The sequence below is a fragment of the Cuculus canorus genome, chromosome 21 (genome assembly GCF_017976375.1).
Source record: "Cuculus canorus isolate bCucCan1 chromosome 21, bCucCan1.pri, whole genome shotgun sequence".
Classification (NCBI taxonomy): domain Eukaryota; kingdom Metazoa; phylum Chordata; class Aves; order Cuculiformes; family Cuculidae; genus Cuculus; species Cuculus canorus.
In genome coordinates, this window is record NC_071421.1 from 5,107,412 (window position 1) to 5,131,486 (window position 24,075).

Below are 24,075 nucleotides of genomic sequence, written 5' to 3' on the forward strand. Positions count from 1 at the left end.
GTCAAGAGCCATAATAAAAGGCCTGATCACGTAAGTAAATTCAGTACCGCCAAGCAAGAGTTTGACCCCAAAGGATGAAATGAGAGCCACTGAATAAAAGCTATTATTTCAGAGGAATGAGGTTATTAAAAACAGATGAAGCCTCAACTAAACTTGAAGCTCCTGAACACAAGCAAACCCCACTTTTCTCACATATAAGCCATTGTCTGCTTGTACACCAGCATTCAAGAACTAGTCTTGGATTTCAGTCTTGGTGTTCAGCATGTCATACCCTCTCTGTCTTCAGTCCCGCATTGGAGAAAAGGAAGAGACTCCTTGTTTTGGTGAATGAACACTCCCTGGCTTTGCAACTCGCTCCATCTACTCCCTTAAAATCAGTTCCAACTTCTCATACCCTTTTTCACTCTTGAGTTTCTGCTGCTCATTTAATAGCGGCCAGTTGTGCATAAAATTATGCTCAGATGCTCCCGCTCAAACCACGGAGGCCAGAGAAACCCAGAGACTTTCACCACAGCTTTACGAGAAGAGGTTTAAAAAAGATGATCTATGCAGCTCCAAGTAAACAAAGAATGGGATAAGATTATGGATGCAGAAAGTGCAGCCCAGAGTACTGTTAGGGGCACCGTGTGGGGGTGCTTGTTGCAGGGAGAGGGAGAACAAAGAAAGGGAAAGGTTGAAAGGGTCTACAGAAGATGAAGGAGTATATCCTGAACAAATATACACTGATGTTACCTAGCCAGGAATCTGTTAGTCCTGAGCTAAACAGAGCTCAGACCACCACACTGCTAGTGAAGCTTACTGCATTTATAAACGTAGCAGCCAAACAAGACAATGCAAACTTGGAAAAGGAAATGTCTGGGGTTTTGCCAGACTTGCTGGGATCTCATCTCGAAGCAGTTGCACCCTATACTCCGACATGTTACTGAACATCCACATATTGCTTTATACTAAACACACAGCTTACATTTGACAAAAAAAAAGACTTGAATTCTCAGCGAAAACTCTTAGGATATATCTATCTAGCCTCTAAGAACAGCAGGACTTCACTATATATATCTGCCGAGATAATTATTTCATAATCAACCCATTGCAACATGACACCAGACACAGAATCTCTAACACTTACCCACTGGCTGGAACGCAGCAAGAAGATGCATTTATACACTAATTAGATAATCACGCACATAAATACAACTGATATGCAGGATACATTAATTTACTTGCCTGTTCTTGAAAATTTGGTCTTGGCCCTTCCAATTCTTTTACAGGATTCCCATCTCACTGCCGGTTGCTCATTCTACTCGCTGACTTACTTCGAGTTATCATGGGCTACTTTAGATACGCTCACCGTCTACAGCTTGCTGACATCAAGAGGGCAGCTTTACTGAATATACTGTGGCCACAACACAATGTTCACACAGCTCAAATGCCTTCTACTGCTGCCTCAATTTTGCCAAAACACTGCTTACGAGACCACACAGTAAACAGCATCAACAGATTAATCAGAAATAATCCTTTTCCCCAAAATGGGTTACTTCAGCTTAGATAACCAAATATGCCTACCGAGTAGTCCCACAAACATTGTAGGGGCATAGCTATGAGGGGGGGAACAGGGACATGAAAAAGTAGTGGAAAACATTAAGTTTCCTCTAGTACTGGTGCTTAGGAAAGCTGTTAGGAACATCTGAAAAACAGGTTGAGCATGGCAAGTCCAATTAAGCATTGCCATGGTCCTTGCCCAAACAGGCACAGTAGGCTACAATGCCAATTTATTTAAGAAACCCATTCTCTAGCAGGTGGACTTCCAATGTAACTGTGGTGATTGACACCTCAGACTAATAAATCCTACTTTTCTTGGTTTTTACTGTAAATTTTTCAGAGCAAGTCCATGGCTTTATACTTTTGCACACTACTTATGGACAAGCGACGGTGTGAGGCTGTGCTTTACGAAGCCCTTAAGACCCTCAGATAAAAGCACCTTTCTAGAATAAATGTATAGAGTGATTCTGCACAGCTTTTCTTTCTCAGTCTGAATTGATAACGTGCAAGACGCAGAAGAATAGGAAAAGATGACATTTGACCTCCAGTTTCCTGAATGCTAAGTAGCTTTCTTTGCCATTTGGAGCCAGGTCTCCCTTTGTCTCCAATGGAAGGCCAGGATGTGGCAAGGTGGCTGGACGAATAAATAATTCCTTTGCTGCCATGGCAATGGTGCAAACAGGCCAGAGCACTTGCCAAAGGAAGTTGTCATAAATCACAAGATGGTCAATTCTGTTTAGTTTCCAAGCAAGGGTCATGCAAACTAGTTGGAAAGTTCCTCACGCAGGAGCCAATTTAATTTGCTTCAGGAAAGTAAAATGTTTTCTCTCTATTTAGTGCGCTGCTTTGCAGATGATTTAGTCTCCTCTCAACTTCAGACCCTGTTCCTCCCCAGGACTGAAAGACTCTAATTTCAGAAACATCCCGTTTCCAGTGTAGTTTGAGCTCATCAGGGTATTAGGAACGTAAAGGGTAAGACTATGTCCCAATGTTCAGTTCTTTTTCATCTATGGCATAACAAGGAGTCTAATAGATCCAGCCCAGAGAAACCTGCTTCAGGGGTAATCCTGATCAACGTGGAATACACATTTTCAGAGACCACCTCTCCTGTGCCACTGCATTTCTCAGCACAGAAATGGTCTTTACAAGTCTGCGGTGCTTCCTACTGTCCCTGTGATGCATCAGGACAGTATTCTCCATTGCATATCGGAATTTCTGGGACTCTTACCCCTATAAACTCACGCTTTGGGACTGAGACAACAGGCCAGTGACTTTCTGCCCTTCACACTGGAGAATGAAGCTTCTTCTATACTAAACACCATGCAGACACCAGCACAAGCAAAATGAAATCCAGCTTGTTCTTTGACAGCTATTTCAGTTTTGTGGGCTATGATCATTGAACCCTTGGCCTGGTTTATGAGGTCCCCAGTTGGCAACACTCTCCCACGCGTGGCTCTGTTACTGCTTGGGGTGGCCAGCTAACAAAACTCCACTGCAAACCTTGCTGAGTCCTGTCAACACCACATCTCATCTGGACTAATGTAAACCAGAAACTCACCCTCCAGCCCCAGGAGGGGTCAGATACAGTTGTAAAGCATGAGAGTGCTGACAGAGTCTCCAGCAACTTGCTCGTGTTGTATCATTAGGTCCATATTCACTACATCTCAGACTCCTCCTGGATGATGCCGGGGTTCATTTTTACGCCACAGACATTCCGCAGGTGGACATAGGCTTCTTCTCAGCTCACCCAATTCCAGTCTGCCCAATTCCTCCTCCTGAATTTCACATTTACACCCATACTAAGAGACTGCAAAACTACTCAGTCAAAACAGTAGAACACTTGTCCTTCAAATGCCTGATGTTTAAAAAGCATAAAGAAAGAAAGGATTTGGCTTCTGGCTGATAAGCTCTTCTTGATTTGCCAGCCCCTCCAGCTGGTGGGGCAGATAGAACAGGGCAGAATTATTTGCTAGGCTAAGCAGAAACCCTTTGCCTCAAGTCTACACAAGTCAGCAGAAAAAAAGTGAAGGATTTCAGCAGACACCAACTAGGTACAGGCTCCCTAAGAACAGCAGAAGAGCAACAGCTTCACCCATAGAAATATTTGTAATTAACAGATTAAATCTGACAATAGTATTTGTATAAGGGTAGGCAGTCACTAAAGAGCAATAGTCTCTGCTAGTGTTGGACCAAGAGAAGGCCTCCAACGACTTAGTGGTTCCTTGTGAAACACACTCACCTCCTGCAGGATCTTCCTCATCCAGAGCAATTCACCAACTACCTGCTCTATCTAAGGCAGCAGCAGGAAAGAGAAGCAATTTTGCCTTTCTGTTACAAATGTCCTGAGGCCTGGCACAAAATAAAGGACACACTGATCACTGTCTTCAAGGCCTCGGATAGATTTTAATGCTAACTGAAGTTAATTCTGGACGCCTTGTTTAGACAGAGAGGATGAAGGAAGAGACAGAGAGCGCCAGGGGAGAAACTGATTTCCCGTCATTTCATTTCATTATTACCAGAATCAAATAAGCAAAAAACTCACGCATGAGGCTTTTATAATCATGAGATCTGAAAATGAATGAATACATTGGATTACTTTATACTGACTTGACTTCAGAGCCTTTACAGTGATAGAATTTCAGACTTCTTTGGGAGACGATTGATGTCAGAACTTGCCTTTGCCTCATGCAAGTAAAAAAAAAAACCCTCACCTAATCATAGGGCTCCACGGATGGGTCTGTGAGAAAAATGTCCACTCTGTTCAGTTCTATAGTCATCATTGTCTCATGAGGTTCAAAAACGAATTACCATTCAGCAAGGGGTCAGGATTAGACACAGAAGAGCCAAGATGAAATTCAGCTGCACAGAGTGGTGCTTTTGGTGTTGGTACTTAAAATGGACTGCACAACACATACCATAGTTCTATATCTTATTTTTTGCCTGTTTCCCCAACCAAATAGACTCAAATTATTTTATGAAGTCATCTGAATGGAAACAGAGGGCACCCTTGGTGAGCAATGTTTGACCACAAGAGAAGCCGTAGCCAACATATGTGGTTAACTCAAGTAGTGTGGCTGTGAAGGTCGCAGATGAAAGTCTTGCTGCTGAAGCAGGTGACAAGCCAGCTAAAATTTGGGATTAATTCATGATTTTTGACTATGTAGCAGTAGATGGTCTCCTAAAATTTTGTGTTGCAATCCAACCAGCCAGTTACCAGCATGATATAATCCAGCAGCATCTAATCGGCTGCTGCCACCCTCTGCCTTCCCCCACCCTCAACACTGGCGGATACGTCAAAGCAAAAACATCTCTGCATTTCTGATCTCCCTGGGGTCACATCTGTTTTTAGTCAAGCTTCTCATTTGGTTCCAATCCACCGATTTCCTGCTACTGTCCATGAAAAAGAGAGCGCAACTCTGTGGCTTCCCCTGGGTGTAATGGTCTAATCTGTACCTTGTTGTGCACTGTAGAGGGGAGGGGGAATCAGTGCTACTTGGGAGCAGATTTCTCTTCCATTATGATTGCATCCTGTTCTTACGCAAAGCACCTTTATTCTTGCTCGCAGTGGCAGCCCCAGATGTCCTGGTGCCCTCCCTGTATCATCCATATTCCTCCGGCCGTCTAATTGAATCCTTCCCTGGCTAGGACAGGCTTTCCTCATTATGATGAACTGGATCCAATTCTACTCGCTCCCTCCATCTCCCAGTCTTTCCTTGCAAACACAGGGCAGCTCCCACAGAGCTTCTGTGGGTGGATGGTCGCACCAGTGAACTGTTCTTGCAGCTACTGTAATGTTGCTCCTGAGGTTAACAGAGCAGGAAAGCCTTAGACAGGTACAAGGCAGTAAAGGCATCTCCTCTGCCAAGATTTTTGGCAGCATCAAGATGCAGTTTAGTTCTGAGAAATAATACCTAATCCTTTTAATCTACGGTTTTCAAAGTCATTTGTCTAAAAAAAAATGAGGGGGTTTCAGTTGGTGAAGTTGCCTAAGAGCTCACACAACAGCACTGGTAGAGCCCAGGAGTCGAATGGGTCTCTTGCATCTTTATCTCAGGTTGCCCAGAGAAGCTGTGGTTGTCCCATCCCTGGAGGTGTTCCAGGCCAGGTTGGATGGCGCTTTGAGCAACCTGATCCAGTGGGAGGTGTCCCTGCTCATGGTGGAGTGGAACTGGATGATCTTTAAGGTCCTTTCCAACTCAAAACATTCCATGATTCTGTGATTCTCTGTCAGTGTCCATGAGCAATGTTTCATTCATGCTCTGAACAAGGCAGAGGAACATAAACAGAACAAATTCTCTTTTTTCACTCTCACTTATCTGCTGAAATATCGCATTATTGGGGAAAAGAGTTCAATCCCCTTACCTCACTTATCCTTTGGCCTTTTAATCCAAGACAGATCACCCCATGCTGCATCATAAAATGCAAACAGAGAGCCAAGTTTTCTATGATTGCTCCCGTTCTGGAAGTAGGAGCAATGTAGATGAGACTGCCATGAATTAAGTTTTGGTACGTTAATCGCTTTGTGTTCAGAGCTAGTTAGCTGATTGCACAAGGGTGCATAGGTACAGCCAGGGTTACATTAAAGCAAGTAAAATCAGGTAAACTGAGGCACAAATACCTTAGCTGCATTTACTTCAAGGCAAGTTCTCAAGAGTGCTCAGAGAAGAACAAGTGCTGACAAATTCCCCAAGTGCTTTAACTTCTATAGTAGTTTAACTCCTTTAACTACTACTCCACACTCTTCTACTGCACCAAGTACATCTGGAATTCATCAGAGCCTGGATATTATTTTTAAAAATAACCAAATCTTTGGAAAACAAACTCCCCCCAAACAGCACACTAAATCTCAGATCTAGAGGCTTTTTCAGCTAGGGAACGAGAGATGCTATTATTGTTACTAGAAAGGCTCTAAAGGCAACAGTACAAGGAACATCTACAGGCGCAAGTATGTTTGTTATGAAATAATTTGGATCCACAGAGGAATTCCATATGTGGCTTCCCCTCTGGTGACTAGAGGTTCCCACCTTGGCAGTCATCCTGGAGTCCCATGCCTACAGGCTCAGCAGCATGGAAGGGGAGGGTGGACGCTGGAGGAGTAATGGGATCATCAGCCGCTGAGGCTGCTGCTTGGCACGCCGACAATGTTTGTTTGCACCTCTTTGAAGATGAGAGATGAAAGTGGCGCCCACATGGGCTGCCTTTGATTAGCTTCTTATTTTTAACATTGCAGCTGCAATTATTTTTCTTTTTCTTGAAGCATTTCTTCCCCAGCACCAGAAACTCTGAGGTTCCCTTCTCCAGGGAGGTTCAACTTCAAGGAAACATAACAGAGAGAAGTGTGAATGTAAAGGAGACTGGACAACTCGGGGCCAGTGGGGACTTATGTCATTTTATTTTTAATTTTACTTCCATTTTTTTCCCCAATCCCCCATCCTCAGTGGGTCTCAAAAAGAAAATACTTGTTTACTTCTTTTTTAATAGGGAAAATAAATGAGTCCTGGGATTGGAGAGAGCTGTCACGAAGAGGAAAATGTCTAATGGTTCAATTCCCAGCTCTGTCACTGAACCACTCGGGGACTTGGGGAAAAGTCAGTTCGCCCATCTGTAAAATGGGATTTATAATGCGTTGCTTCTCAGGGGTATTGAGGGATCATGAGTAGCATTGATGGAATGCCTCATGCACCTTGGATAGAAGGGGCAATAGCCCTGTGAAGTGCTGTCCTTAATAGATACTTAGAGGAGTTTCCTTCACTGTGGTACTTACCTGACCACAGCAGCCAAGTGCCTCATAGCTACTGATGGATTTTTTTCTATTACCTCTTTGCATCATAGGGTTGTTGCACAGGAACATGAGGCAAACAGCAAATTGAATAAAACGGACTTAGTCACATAGAGAATGCATGGCAAAGTCAGGACTAACCCTTCATTTCCTAAACTTCTGCTATATCCGTTAGACTTCCCTCCTAGTCATGTGAATCTTGTGATTGGAAGGCATGAGGGAAAGCCACCTTCCCTTCTTCCGGTATTGGTCAGTCATGCTAAGGCTGTGATCCTGCTGCGTAAGGAGCAAGGGAGTTACTGTTTGTTTTCCAATTAGGCTATTTCCTATCCAAACACTTTTGGGGTTGTTTCTTTCACCTGATAGAGTAGTCTTCAGCCAAGAATTTGGTCAGATGTTACTCCAGTTACCCACAGTGAACACTCTAGCTTTAACAGGATGATGTCAGGAAAAAGTTTAGCCTGCTGTTCCTTATTTTCAGGACCAATTGGCACTTCCAAAAGATAACTTCACAAAGGCCTGCCACTTGTACCAGCTCAAGTTTAATTTCTGTCAGAGAGCCTTAAAAAATGGCAGAACCCGATAGCAACAGTGTCTATTAATGAGATGGAAAAACCTGAAGTGGGAACAGCCAAGGATAAATAATACTCCTGCACTTCAAAAGAAAACACACAACCACAGATGTTTATATTTATATCTTTGTGTTATCTATCAAGACATTTACCAGCCAAAGAGAAATGGGTGCACAGGGGTTGAGTAAAAAAGCGTAGCACTCTTACACGAATCTAACCAACTCTGAAAGCAAAATCTGTTTCCACCACAAAAAGTACCTGCTAAACGCTCTAAAAGGCACTTCAGCCTTAGCATGGTCAGTCCAAAAAGCTTAAACTAATTCAATCGAGGTGTATAATTAACCCAGGTTTCCTTGTCTTTATGGCATTTCACGAGCTCCCAGGAAAAGAGGCAGCCGGTTGCTCCAGCCCAGTGCAGGTAATCCCAGTGCCCAAACTGCTCAATCCTGCTCCTCCCAAAGGGATAAGCCAGTCTTATAACACGCTTGAGAAGTCTATAAAGAGATATATTGTACAAGATAGCTTATAATATATACTTACTTCAAACTCACCCCAGAGAAACAACACACTCCATCCAGTCACGCAGACTCCAGGGCGTTAAATTAACCCCCCCGCCAAATTTACTGCAAGCCATCTGAGCGAACCATTTAGCCACAGTCACGACAAAAATCCATACCCAGCTACAGTCAGGAAAGCAGGCAACTCTGCTGAAAACCTATTTATATCCCTCAAGGAGATCAATGGGGAGCCCGGACCTGGAGGGCAGTGACCTTGGACTGACACAAAACTTAAAGGGAGAAATTAATGGTGTCAACTCGAGAGACCATGGCTGTTTTTTTCAGAGGGTTCAAAAAGCTGGCCCTGCAGCTTGCGGTTCCGGAAAAGGCGCTAAGGAGGGGATGAATTTTTTTGGAAATAGAGCAAATAAATACTCACCCATTGCTGGTGCAGGGGCAGAGCTGCTTTCCAGGGAACCCAATGGCAGCCGATTCTCTCCGAGTCCATCCCAGCCATCATCAAGGGCGGTGTTGCACCAGCAGTGGTGTTTCTGGAAGAAGCATCTCCTCTGTTGTCTCAAGTGATGCCATGTGAGCCCTTCACATCTTCTCTCCCAAAGGAAGCTAGGAGGAAACCTGTGGGGAGGCAGCAAAGCACCCGCTGTCTGAGGGGTCTGGAGGCCACATACGCTGATAATCACAGAATCATAGGATAGTTTGGGTTAGAAGGGACCTTAAAGATCATCCAGTTCCAGCCCCCTGCCATGGGCAGGGACACCTCCCACTGGATCAGGCTGCCCAAGGCCCATCCAACCTGGCCTTGAACCCCTTCAGGGATGGGGCAGCCACAGCTTCCCTGGGCAACCTGGGCCAGTGTCTCACCCACTCTCACGGTGAAGAAATGCCTCCTTATGTCCAGTCTAAATCTGTCCCTCTCCAGTTTATACCCATTGCCCCTCATCCTATCCCCACAAGCCTCTGTCAACAGACCCTCCTCAGCTTTCCTGTAGCCCCTTCAGGTACTGGAAGGTCACCATAAGGTCTCCTCGGAGCCTTCTCTTCTCCAGGCTGAACAACCCCAACTCTCTCAGCCTGTCCTTGTAGGGAAGGTGCTCCAGCCCTCAGATCATCCCTGTAGCCTCCTCTAGAGCTGTTCCAACAGCTCCATCTCCTTATGTTGAGGATTCCAGAACTGGATGCAATCCTCCAGCAAGGTCTCACAAGAGAGGAACAGAGGGGCAGAATCCCCTCCCTCCCTGCTTTGGATGCAGCCCAGGACATGGTTGGTTTCTGGGCTGTGAGTGCACACTGCCAGCTCACGTCAAGCTTCTCATTGACCAGCACCCCAAGTCCTTCTCCTCAGGACTGCTCTCAATCACACCATCCCCTTATCCTGCATTGGAACAGTTCATTACCCCAACCCAGCTGTAGGACCTTGCCCTTGTTGAACCTCATGAGGTTCACACAGCCTCTCTTCTCCAGCCTGTGAATAATAATGTGCAATTTCAGGCTTGAATTCCTCAGTTCTGCCTTCCCTACCCGAGAGGCACCACCGACACAAAATGGTGGTGGGGGTGAAATGGAATCACGGAGCACCCCAAGCGGGAAGGGACCCACGGGGACCATCAAGTCCAACTCCTGTCCCAGCACAGCACAGCCCCAACATTCACACCTTGTGTGGGCCAAACACTCCACGCATATCGCCAGGCCGGGTGCTGTGACAGCTTCCCAGAGCTGTGCCAGTGCTCCTTCGCGCTGAGGTGCCAGCGTGGCACCACATAGGCAACCAAGCCAGGTTGTGCTATGTGGACAACGAGGCAAGGCGCGCACAGCCCAAGACAGACGCTTGTTCATGCTGTGGCACCGGCAACTGCCTGCAGGGCTGGAAAAAAGTGGGAAAATACAGCTGTCTATGGCTCTGAGGGGACCCCAGTCCCACAGACACCACCAAAAACCACCCCTCTCCCAAAAACTCCAAACAGACTTAAGGCACTGCTGCCAGGAAGGGCTTTTGAAGAAGAAGAAAAGCCCCCGCCCTGTCACAGCTGGCCCCACTTTAGAAAGGAGAGCTGAGCTTCCCCACCTGGCACAGCCCTAGTAACCCCTGCGCACAGGTGTTGGAGTTCTGAATGAGCTTCCTTGTGCAGTTATTTTTCAATTAAAATGTCAAAAAATGAGGTCCTGGAAGCAGCAGGTTACAGGCACGGTGATGTTTCATGGAGGTTACATAGAGACACGTTTGATTTGGGGAGCAGCCACTGGCTGCTGTGCAACGCTGGACATACCGGTGTGCCTTTGCTTCCTTAACACCTTTCACTTCACTTTAACTTCATCACTTTTAGGCAAGAACATACTTTTGAGTGTACAGGTCTGTGCACAGCAGGGCTGTGCTCTCTAATGTGGCCATGTGGGCTGCTTGGATGCAAGTCATAGCAATGCTGCCCATGCTCTGATCTTTAATTTTGCTCAGCGACTCTTTTTTTAATTATTATTATTATTATTCTATTTTTTTGCACTGGATGAGAGAGCCAAGAGGCTGCTCCCCAACCTAGGACCAGTAGCTCCCGTTCAATGTCCAACACCAACCCCACCAGCTCTTGCAGTGGAGCTGGCTGCCACATTGTGGCTTGCTCCCCCAAACGTCACATCTGGCTGATGTAAAACACACATGTTTTGACTGAAGCTTTTTCTTTAAAATGCCAACATTAAAGGAAGGTTTGCTTTGTAAAACTGAAACTGTAAAACTCTTCTGAAACCCAATCTGGGGGATTAAAAGAACCACATGAAAAGGGATAAATATGACCTGGACATTTACTTCCTGTGCAGAAGTTCGCTGAACATGTGCCTCCCAGCCTGTCAGTGTGAAACAAGACCTTCTGCTCTTATTTTCAGAAGTTAAAGGGGAAAAAAAAAAGAGGAGAAGAGAGGAAGACAGGAAATTTTGTAAACTGACAACTCTTTTCTATCTCATGGTGAATGGCAGAGACTGCTTTCTTCACAGTGGCATCTCATACACCTTCAAACCAGGATACACAACCAGTAACAAGAAATTTAGTATTAACAGGCAAACTACCCTTATTCATGCTATATGGCAAAATTGGGCTTGATTTTTAACTGGGAGTCAGCGGCAGAACTCCTTTGGATTTCAGTCAGAATAAGATCAGACTTACAGATACGATGGACCGAGTCCAAGGATTCTCTGATGATGTACAGAAGAAACACATGGACAGACAAACAGATCTTCAGTTAGTCAGAAAATGGCTCACTTTCAAACAAACTAATGCAAGATGTTTAAATTGGTATCGCCCATTTCAAGTATTAAAACTCCTAGTGGGGTTCCAAAAGACTTGACTTGAAAGGGGAAAAAAATCAATTGTGGATTCTCTGTATTCATTTCCTTGGGTTTGAATCTTTAAGAAGATACAACTTTTTATCTGGTTTTCTTTACTAATAGTGAACTGCTAGAAGCTTAATTTTTTAAACCTAAGCTGACATCATGATTTATTACATTATGATTTCAGATGATGAGATTTAAGGAAAAAAAACACATAGCAGCAGGCAATACATTAAAGTCATTGTTGTTCTCAAAATAACTTTCTAATCTCAGGTCCTAATAGATGAATCACAGAGGACAAAATGCGATATTATGTAAAATGTGGCATTGCCATTCTGTTTGGGGAACAAAGTCCCTTTATCCCAGTGACACTAGTTGCCCAACAGTCATAATTTGGAGAAACACAATTGAAATGTATTGGGAGTACAGCACAGATCTAAAGGCAGACTTCCAACAGAAAACGTTGGACTCTGCACATGGAATGTTGTGGGGCACCTTCTTGCACCACTGGCTTGTGACTGCAACAACAGCTGATCCTGGGGATGCAGATGCAGGATCCAGCTTGAATCTGAGTTTGTAATTCTCTGCAGTTCGGGGGGCTTGAATCTGGAGCTTGTCAGTTCAGTCCCACTGTCATTTGGGGATGATTTTGTGGTTTGTTTGTTTAATTTTAGAGTGATTAAGTCTGGACTGCTATTGGTATTCTAGCATAATGCTCCATGTTCCGTGGGCGAGATGCAGACATCCAATATAAACTGGAAAGGGGCAGATTTAGACTGGACATTAGGAAGAATTTCTTCACCACGAGAGTGGTGAGGCCCTGGCCCAGGTTGCCCAGGGAAGCTGTGGCTGCCCCATCCCTGGAGGGGTTCAAGGCCAGGTTGGATGGGCCTTGGGCAGCCTGAGCCAGTGGGAGGTGTCCCTGCCCATGGCAGAGGGGTGGAACTGGATGGGCTTTAAGATCCTTCCCAACCCAAACTATACTATGATTCCATGATTCTAAGAACCCCGCACCATAGTATATTTTTCCAAATTCTTTCTCTACTATTGAGGTTAGAGCTGGTAAAAAAAAAATTCTTCTTTCTATCTAGCCCTGCCTAAATTTAAAATAAAAAACCTCCACTTTTATAGTTTCAAGCCAGAATCAAGCAAACAAAAGGTGTGTTTCAAAGTCATTGTTCAATGAAGAAAGACCAGTTCCCAAGTTCCTTCCAAACCCAAAGTGGATGGTTCCTCAGTCATTTCCAAGCCGGAAAGAGGCCATTTTATGAGGCAGAAAGCATCCATTTTCTGCGTCAGTCCTGAGCCAGGGAGGCTAGTGTCTGAGTCAGTTCCAGGGGGGAATGTCTGGCACTTTTCCAAGCTTGGGAGTGTTGCTATCACAGCAATTGTTTGGTGATGCCATCCCAATAAAGCTTCATTATGGTGTTCTTCTTTCTATAAACTTCAGTGCCCTCCAGTGTCCCCAGCAATCACTTATCTAATATTAGGATATTAAAAAATATGGAAAGATTTTAAAGAGACTTATTAAAATGCAATTAGTGGCGTGTACAACTTAAGCAGTGAGATTATTTTATAAAAAAAAAGACTTGATTGTGTGGAATGCCATGCACCTTACAGAGATAATAAAGCTGCCAATCAAGTCCATTTTCAAATTAGGAAATTTTCATTCTTTTTTTACGGCCCCCTAAGTGAATATTAAAACTGATTATTAACCTCGGAGCGTAGCAGCGGCCCTTAAGCCGGGCAGGCTTTTACAGGGAGGTTTCATAGCTGTTGGTAGCCTGGGTTTTGCTCCCCATTCGGACTGAGATCTCTGTGCTTACTTAAAGGAATAACGCTTCCCTTTGAGAAAGGAAAGATGAAACCTGGATGGGTCTCTTGTTCAGAAAAGGGGCAAAGCTCCAGACCTTGACCCTGAGACTCAAGATATCGGTTAGCCCGATATCAGCGGGTAAGCCTGCCCCCTCATGTCAGCTCTGCGAATCTCACCGCATCATAGAATCACCAGGTTGGAAAAGATCTCTTGGATCATCAAGTCCAACCATTCCTATTACCTCAGTTCGGCCAAGGGAAAAGGCGTACATTAAATTAGCGTGAGGACACATCCCCTTGTCACACGCAGGCTGCTGGGCATAGATTCCCAGTGTATGTTATTATCCTCAGTGTATGTTATTACTTCCTTTGCTAAATGTAGAACTGCATCATTTACCATCCCTTCTTTTTATTTACTTTCTGTCCTACTGAGAGTCAATTAAGTGCAATGCTTCCTGCTATTTGACTTTGCTGGCATTTTATTTCATCTATAAAAAGGATCTTTCTCTGAAAAATTAAGTCGTATTACCCTGACAGGTTACTCCTTTTACAGCTGTCAAAGTGGATTTATTGGTGCTTCCTGGATTTCTCTCCTCAAGCTCACAAACTGGAAATGACGAATTCTCTGGAAGCAGCAAGCTAATTCTTGACTTGAATGCTTTATTTGGGGATAAATGCAAAGATTCAAAAGGAGTTGCTTAGGAAGGAGTAGTCACCAATTCTAACTCCAAATCAAGAGTATATTTTAACATGTGCTTAACGTTATGTTTATGCTTACGTTTACCTTTGCTGATCTCTGTGAGGCCACAAACAGGATTGAAGGTATTTAGGCATTTTACCATGCTGGTGCCAGGCTGCTTTGCAGGAACAAGCATCAAGACGATATCTGAACAGGGAGAATGTCACAGAGTTTTGAAGTATCTAAGATAGAAGCTATTTTACCAGCACATGTATCTCATGGCTGTAGCATCCCCTGGAATGGCACCTGGATCTACTTATGATTCACATGGAAGCTATCTACACATCTTTTCAAAGTAAATAATCTGCCCGGGTTGGATAATGGGGGTTAGGAGGATGACAAATTGGGTTAATAAAATGTCAGCAAGAGCCAGGTTTTAAGTCTGGAATGAGTCACAAGTGAAACAAGTTTAGTCGCCAGGGTTCACCCTTGATCTTGAACTGGTATTTGCCTACATCACTGAATAACCACAAGCGAGCCGGTATAATTCACCATAACTGACAATCCAGTGTCAGCGATTTTGTTGGGGTGGAGGACAGGGAAAGATGTCCCTGCCTCTGCAGAGCCATGCCACAGTTAGTGAGAAGCACTGAAGAAACGGTAGCCATAGAGATGGCTTGAGACTTCCCAGGTCTCTGGGCTGAAAAGGAGCACCTTTAGCATGCGCCCAATGTCTTGTGTTGCTACCAAAGTTGGCAACATGCCTCTCTTCTACTCCCCAGAACAGAGCAAGACTTTCCATGGCTCACCCACTAAGCTGGTCTGGGTGGAGAATGTGTGGAGCAGTTCAGTGTGCTCATCAGGATGAGCTGAATATTGACAATATTTGAGGAGCCTGAAGGCCAGAAGGGAAAGATAGGCAGTCAATCAGGATTGAGGTACACCAGTGAAGACATATGGAGACTTGAGGAGGTGTGCTGCAAGTGGATTAGTAGAATTGCATATCAGAGTTCTGGAAATAACTGTGTGGGATTTTTTTTTCTTCCATTTCCATAAACAATGATTCACTGCTAAGCAAAGTTTATGATGATTGGAACCACACTGGCAATGACAAAGAGAATTAAGGAGATGTAATGGACATATAATCTTTGGGTTCGTGAGAAATTAAGTGTATGGTAATGCCAGCACAGTAAATAACTCAGTTATTAACATATTCTAAAATTAGAACAAGGAAAAACTAGCATTCACAAATACTGAAACTGTTCCTGGCAGAGAAGAGAAATTACTGAAAGGGTTTGAGTAAGTGCTATGAATGGGCAATTGCCAGGCTGGAAAGCAAACTTCCAGAAGCATGAAGACTTTGTCCCAGAAGCTGCATTGCATTCCTTGATTAGGATCAGCTTCAAGAAAAGCCTCACCGTGGGTGCTGGCAGAACCAGACGTGAACAGAACAAGCTGTACATAATGCCAAGCCTTCCAGCTGCAGCGCTGACAGTAGGAATTGCCCTGCAAGCCTGTACTCCAGAAACAGCATGGGGCAACCCAAATGGAGAAGCAGCACGAAGTCTGATATGCAGCAATTCCAATACCTGAAACCAACCAAGTTAAAAAATAGCCTTGCGTTATTTTTAGCTGCTTATTGAGCAAGATAAGAGAATAACTAGATGACATAACGTTTGCTTCCATGCTCTTCTCCACTCCTAAAAATAAATGTGGAAAATCCAAAATAGAAATTCAGATTTTTCTTCACTGTTGGAAAAGGGGAGAGAGAAGAATATTTGGAACACTCCTTCACTAGAAATGAGCAGTTCCAAAAACTAGGATCTTCCCACCCACTCCGAGCTTTCCCAACCCGAGCTGTGTGGTGCAGAATCCCTGTTCTGCTCCCCTAGCTGCATCTCAGCAGTTCCCTCCAGGTGTCAGCCTTGCACTTCGTATGAGATTTTTCTTCCCTCAACCACATCTGGAATGAAGTGCTGGGTTCAGTGGAGATTCCTGACAAAAGATCACCAGAGATATCAAATAAGTAAGTGCTTTCCCAAACTTCATTTCGGGAAAAATGCTGAAATATCACAGCCACACCAGGCCTCCCTCAAACGTGTAAAACTGAGGCCACTGTGTCAGGGAGGGGCTCTAAATGGTCCCATTAGCCTTCTGCAGCATCTGCCAAGAAAACCATGAACATCTGCCAGCCCAGAAGCAGTTCGGTAGCCAGGACTTTCACTTAAGTTTTCTTTTTTAGGATGTAATTGACTTGACTGTCCTTTCTTTGGCCTTAATTCCTAACTACTTCCCAAGATACTAAAAGCTTCGGCTCTCCTCTGCACTTGTACCCATAAATCAGAACTACAGTGAGATTTCCTCAACTGGATCTCACCACGGTAGAGCCACTGGAAGCTTGAACAAAGGCAAGCACATGCAGGTCCACCACATCATCTAATGCTGCTCTGATTTCAGGATTCAGATTGTTGGCAGAGCTGCTATTTGGTTTAGAACTAGCACTGTGGGAAAGACAACAAACGGATAAACAGGCATTATTAGGCACACTCATAGCTATAGGATTGGGCAGATAGCCTGGATGTCGGAACTAAGATTCCCTTTAGGATGTTGCTGTCATTTATTATGGCTCAGAATTGCTACAACTCTTTAGGCAGGTCAAATTTGGACTATCTTTTTAAAACTTCATGCAAGAGCAGTAATGCATGACACTGTGAACACAGCAAAATCCCGTGACGGAGCTGAAGGGGAGTTATGACAAGGCTAGTGGTGTGGGTGGGGGAAGTTTGCAAAAATACGTTTGGTTCAGATTTTACTGTTGAAATTCAATTTCCTGAGTAGAAATCAGACACAGGCTGAGTTCAGACATTTCGTTCTTGCAGTACAGGACACTGAAGAGCTATTGGGAGCAACAGTTTTCAGTAACTACTGAGATGAGAAAGCTTCAAATATAGGCTATTGATGGGTCGAAAGATGTGTATCCCACTAACTGTCATAGGACAACATGATAACGAATGCAGTTTTCCACAAGGTCTTTCAAAGACTGAGTGTTCCAGGATTTCTATCGCTGTTAGGAGAAAGTCTGCCATGAAAGCACAACTCTGGGAGTCACACATTACCAATTTTTCACTATGGACTTCCAGAATGACCTTGGGGAAACTGGCTTACCCCAATACCTCAGTTTTCCAAACGGTTGCCTACAACATTAACTGGCCAGAGTTGGATTAATTGCATTATTAATGTAAGGGCACTAAAGAGACAAGACCAAATTCAGAAAGAGAAAGATAGAAGTCTATCACCTCTGGCAGTTTCAACTGCACAAAAAGTCCATTTGGTCACATCTGGTTGATCAGTAGCTCTCACCATTCTCATCAAGAATAACTTTCTGTTCTATAAGCATTAGCTCTCCCCTTTCCACCGCCATCAAGTATTTCTCATGTAAAGGTCCTGCTCCTCTTTCAAAATTACCTGTATTAAGGCAAATTATGTGTTCTCTTCCTTTCCTAGTTGAAAGTCATTTACATGAAGAATCGCAGAACTAAGATTATAGATACTGGGGGAGGGAATGCAGAAATATAGCTAAGACTGGAAATTTGGGTGGGCCACAATTTATGGTGGACAGGCAAAGAACAAATGTCTGATGTCATAGTAAATCATTTATATTGCAAATGATTTAAAATAATGAAAACCCATATGCATTAAATTTTGCCCTGTACATCCATTTGACATATTTTAAGTAGTCAAAAGATAGATTTTACATAAATCTTCAGTAAATGTGCTTTGAAAAAATATCACCAGGCAGTAAAACCTAACCATTTTGAAAATTGTCTTTGTCTTACACTTGAGCTCTTGCTTCAGCGAGCAGTGTTCAAAACCAGCAAAAAACTACCCCAAACCACCTTCCCACTCACTCCTTAAAGACAAGGCAAGAAACAAAGTAGGAAAACCAAACAGCAGAGATCCTACTGAAGTTGTCCTTCACATTATTCCAGTTTTCACAGGAACAGTTGCTACATCCTACCCGAGCCACCTGTAGCTTTGCCTTTGAAGGAGATCATGTCCAGCCTCCAGTGTAAATACTAATATTAGTATTCGATATTTAGGATGTGTCCAACACCAGCGCTTGCAATGTTATAGGGTTGAAGCTAGAGCTGTAGCACAGTTCTAATCTGTAGACTATGCCCTATAGTTTCTAGCAACCTGTGCAGATGGAAGTTCATGCTCCTCTATGCTAGGAGCCACTACACAATCTAGCAAAACACCTCTGAATCACAGCTCCAGCACCTTGTAAGAGGCAACAAATTCCATTGGAAGATGCCTGGCACATCTTCACCAGGAACTGAGCTCTGGGAACCAACTAAATACCTCTGAGAATCACAAGCAGAAATTCTTCCCAGGCTCTGCTGTGGATGGTCCAGAAAGGCAAGGAAGGTGACTTGCAGATAGTTTGATGTGACTCTGCCAAACAAAACAGAATGAAGTTAATTTTGCATTCTCTGCATACGAGATGCAAACATTTGACAGTTCCCACAAGTATCAATCAAACAAGAGGGTGGGGACGTCCCACAGTACACACTGTTGTGGTCTGAACCCTGGTTCACAGCTCAGAAACAAAGGCACAAGTCAGCACACATTTCCCAGCAATACCTGCAGAGGTCAGAGGGGACTTTATGCTACTACTAGTGGGTTTCCAGCTTCTACACAGCACTTTCCATCCTCAACAGAGCTCCTGCCCTAGCCGATCCTTTTGTGTGTTGGGGCTGGGTTTGTTGAATGGCAGGCAAGACACTACCTCACCTGGGTGGCTGACCCCAGCCTTTTCAAAGACTCACCATCTAATTGGCGAAGTTAATTGCCTGTTCTGATTGTTTCTCATCCCTCTAACACTCAACAACTGCCTGGTGGTAAAACAATTAGCAGCAGCGAGCATTTCCAGTGTATCAGTTAGGGAAATATAGTCAAAGATTTATTCAGAACACCTACTAGGGCTGAAAAGACCCAGACTAATGGGCTCTGAGCCCTTCCAGGTCTTCCCAAGAGCCCAGCATGTAAAACATCTGCTTTCAGTTGTGTTTTCTGAGAGATAAACAAAACCATTCTAATCAGTTTTGGAAGAGTTAAGTAAATAAGAACCTGAACCAAAAGGAAAAGGGCAACTCTTCCCCATTAAGAAACAGGATTAAACCATCCCAGGTGGATTAAAAATGAGGTAATTGAAATCCTGGCTTTATAGGATCATGGAAAAATGGCCTGAAATGTTTCAGGTGTTATAATGATGGTTTAGATGCTGTTCTAACTAAGGGGATTAGGAGGAGTGTTACTGTGTGAACTATACACTAAGTGATCTTTCCAAGTATTTTACATGGGTGGAAGCTGCTTACTTTGTTTAAGGGAAGCTCTTCTGTAGTAGCTGGTTTTAGGCTGCTAGGTGATAGTGAATCTTTATGTTGATAACTTGCTTGGGTATGGGAAGCTCTATCCATGGTTGTTTTTTCTGGGGAGGAAGTAATTACTGCAGACGTCCCTGTTGGCTAGTGAAAGTCCCTTCAAAGAAAAAAGGGGAAAAGCAAGCATTGTAAAAATACTGCTTTTATTGTGTGCAAATTCTTTATTATTATACTCGGGGAAAAAAAAGAAATACTGCTGATCCTGTTCCCTCAAAGGAAGAGTGCCTCCTTTTCTATGATAATGGCATCTGTTTAATTGGAGGCACAAATGGCTTTAAGTTACTAAGAGAAAGAAATAAACTGAGGGGTGTCTTTACTCCTTCAGGCAACTGGTTTCAAGGTGGGCTTTATTCAATGCATGTGGTAGAGAAGATTGGGTTTAGGTATGAAAGAGTAAGGCAGATGGAAAGGACACAGACTGCTTAAGGGCACAGTAACAGCAGGTGGGTTTTGTTGTCTTGCTAAGTGTATTTAGAATGAGAACAAACAGAGATCTAATGTTTCTGTGTTGCTCAGACTTTTCTGAAGAGAAACGTTTGTTTTATGCCTGGAGAGGTGAAACTCTGATCATCCTCCTCACACTCAGAATAAAGCAGGAGAGACTTGATGTTGGGGGCTGGGGAAAGACTTCCATAGAGTAATGGTGAGCGAGAGGGTTTATTAGCTATTGGCAAAATTTGGCCAGATCCTGACTATATTAATGTGGCATCATTCATTAAATCTTCCTGATTTTACTGCTCTAACCATGATCGGAAACAGGCCCGAGCACTCCATGATTGTCAATACCCACAGTCGTGCAGGTTTTTTTATCACACAGTTATTTTAGATGCCCGTTGATGTTGCTTTTCATCCCGAGTGCTTCTGGGAGGGTGAACAGCTGATCATTACACCGAGTTTGCTTGTACCCATGAGCACACTTAACCTAGAGCAGCAAATAGTTATTGTATTGCAGTTTGCTTTGTGCCTGCGGGCTCACTTAAGTCAATATACATGATGGCTAGTACCACGATATCGCATTTGTCGGCACCCATGGGCACTCCAAACTGCCAGTGGGAGGGAACTGGTGAATTAACTAGCCGTATGCCCACTGGTGTACTTACTTCAAGAGCAATACTACTGTTAATTGCTTGGCTTAAATCTCGCCATAATGCAAAGTAACAGAAGGAAAGCACTGCAAGAATCCCAAATCTTACAGAAAACGGATAATAACGTTTGTTTAATTCTAAGCTTGTTTGTTGCCAAAGCTAAGGAGCGAGCTCTTGGGGCAGAAGTCTCTGTTGTGAATAATTGCTCTTCTTTCTCTCTCTGTTTTACAGCCAGCAAGCTGCATCATTGCCTCTCTGAGCTTTTACCTGCATGAAATCTAGTTCAGGGTTGATACTTGTGCTGCTCGTTAGTGAAATAACCACCAGAGACTTTGTGAGATAGAGGTCAGTCTGGCTGAGTGCCACGACACCCTCTTCAAATAGGGTGATTGCTAAACTATAGCTTTGACTTGAAACAGTGCAGTAAGTAATGTTGACACGCCGCAATTACCACTCGGTCTCCACAGCATGTTCAAACAATGCTGACTGCCTCAGTGCTGACTTGGCAACAGCAGAACTGGGTTTGGGTGCATATCGTGGATGACTAGGAAATGCAGGAATTCCAGGGGAACGCCTACATGGAGCATTAGCTTATCTTGTTACCCTGTGTCTAGTCAGATCCTCTTAGAAATTAAATGATAAGGCTGAGACTAAAGTTATATGGGCATGGATGGGCTGGGTTTCAGCGGTGCTGGGAGCCCACTTTTGCAATTGAATAAATCCTAAGCGGGAGTCTCAAATATTCAGCAGAATACATGAATGCAAGGGACCGGAGTAGCCTTTCCTAGCAGCAGGGTCATCTTTTCTAACTAACAAGACTTACTTTTACTACTTCTTACAAGAGCAGTGCAAGAAACGTGAAGCTGAACGGGCACTGGGAACTCACAGACTGGATGAGAGTCACAGGGGAACAGATGAGGAGAAACGAGGGGAAGAAGGCTGAATTATTTTCCCTGTAAAAGCACGGTACAGTCCACCGTAAATTAAGTCGCAGAGGTGAGCTGGTTAGAGCTCTGCAGTGCACTTTTCTTTGTGACGATGGCAGGCTCTGCTAACAACAAACTTGTGTGGCTTCCAGTTCATACATACCTTGTAATGAGAACTGATTGTGTTACAGATGTCTGATGTGAGCTGCAACTAATGTGACTGTGATTGATGGACCAGATAAGCTTATTATTAAAGTATCAGGCTAAAATAACATGGAGATGTGGAATGGCAATTATCCAGATAGAAAATTATTGATTAAAACTGTAGAACAGCTACTAATTTACAGCTTTATAGTATTATCACTGCAAAATTAAAAACTGGAGTGTTTATCTAGAGGGTAATGCTACTGAAAGCAAATGATTAACCTTACAAAAGGAAGCAGACCAGATGGAAAACACCATGTTCTTGCCACATTACTTTCCTTCTCTGCATGGCTCTTTTGCACACAGACTTGTGTCATGTACCTGAGCAGAGAAGGCTCGGCACGATAGCCTAGCCCAGCTAGCAGTCCTTCCTGTGGCTGCAGCTCCGGAAAAGGTACACAGATGGGGTCTTCTGCACGTATATTTTTTTGGAGAGCGGCAGCAAGAACATGAGTGTCCCTTAGCCATAATGGCTTTGGAGTTCAAAAGTTTATAACACTGTATAATGAGAATGAATCATTATGTCGTTCCATTAAGTAAGGGTAGATTTGGTCTAACTCAGTGTTAAAGGACAGGACTAGAACTACCAGCTTTTTTTTAACTTCTAGCAGTCCTACAGAATTGTTTTATAAAAGGTCCAAGCAGGTCAGCAGATGTTGGAGAAGGGACCCAAAACCCCAAACATCAGGAAGGACTACTAAAGCCATTCGTTCTGAGTGACAAACCAGTTATTGGGGTCTGGGGAATGTGTCAGACTAAGACACTCAATATGATATACAGGACTGAGCTGCCATGAAACTGCCTACGTTAGTCAGCCTGGTTAATCTAGTTATTCCCAAGAACCTCAGGGAATGCCTACAGGAGATGTGCAGATGGAGGCATGCGGGATCAACCCTTCCTAACAAGCGCAGAATGATGCTATTCAAGTGGCAACATGCCTCAGCCGGTATCACTCATTCATGTCTCTTGGCAAAAGCGTTTGCCTCCTGCGCTAGCGTTACAGGTAACCTGAAGCACGGACACTTCAGGCTGATGCTCAGATACGGCATTGCTCCGTGATTGCCATACCTGGCATTGCTCATGAGATCTTCTATGAAAACAGGAACTTATAGTGCACATGGTGCCTCCTGCTGTCCCACCGCGAGAGCTTTTGGCACACCTAACACCACCCATGGCAGGCTTTTCCCTGGTGGAGACCCCTCATCTGCTGAGCACAGACCATACTGAACACAAGATGTGTCCGGAAAAACACTGAAAAAAAAACCCCCATGCTCTCAAAGAGGACATTCTGCCTAACTTTCAAAAAATACAACTACTTAGAATAACTTTCCTTTAGCTTAAATAAAAAGTATTCCACTTTTTGTAATAACTACTACTTATTGTGTCACAAGGACTAATTTTAATGATATTATGAACTTCACAGCAGCTAAATCTCTTCACATTAGCCAAATCTGGCTAATTTGGAGCTTTGGACAGAGCTCTCTGCCTGACCTTGTGTTTGTGATGGGCAAAGACTGCAAACAGGTGATGAGAGAAGACACCTCTGCTCAGCACAGACCATACTGTTTCAGTGCAGGATGGGGAATGATGTGATGGAGAGCAGCCTTGAGAAGGACTTGGGGTGCTGGTGATTGAGAAGCTCAACATGAGCTGGCAACGTGTGCTCACAGCCCAGAAACCAACCGTGTCCTGGGCTGCATCCAAAGCAGCGTGGCCAGCAGGGAGGGGATTCTGCTCCTCTGTTTCTCTCTGGGGAGACCTCACCTGGAGTATTGTGTCCAGTTCTGGAATCCTCAACATGAGAAGGAGATGGAGCTGTTGGAACGGGTCCAGAGGAGGCTACAAGGATGATCCGAGGGCTGGAGCACCTTCCAGCTGAGGACAGGCTGACAGAGTTGGGGTTGTTCAGCCTCGAGAAGGCTCCGAGGAGATCTTATAGCGACCTTCCAGAACCTGAAAGGGGCTGCAAGAAGGCTGGGGAGGGGCTGTTTACAAAGGCTGTGGGGATAGGATGAGGGGAGGCGGGTATAAACTGGAGAGGGGCAGATTTAGGCTGGACATAAGGAGGAATTTCTTCACCATGTGAGGCCCTGGCCCAGGTTGTCCAGGGAAGCTGTGGCTGCCTCACCCCTGCAGGGGTTCCAGGCCAGGGTGGATGGCGTCTTGAGCCCCTGATCCAGTGGGAGGTGTCCCTGCCCATG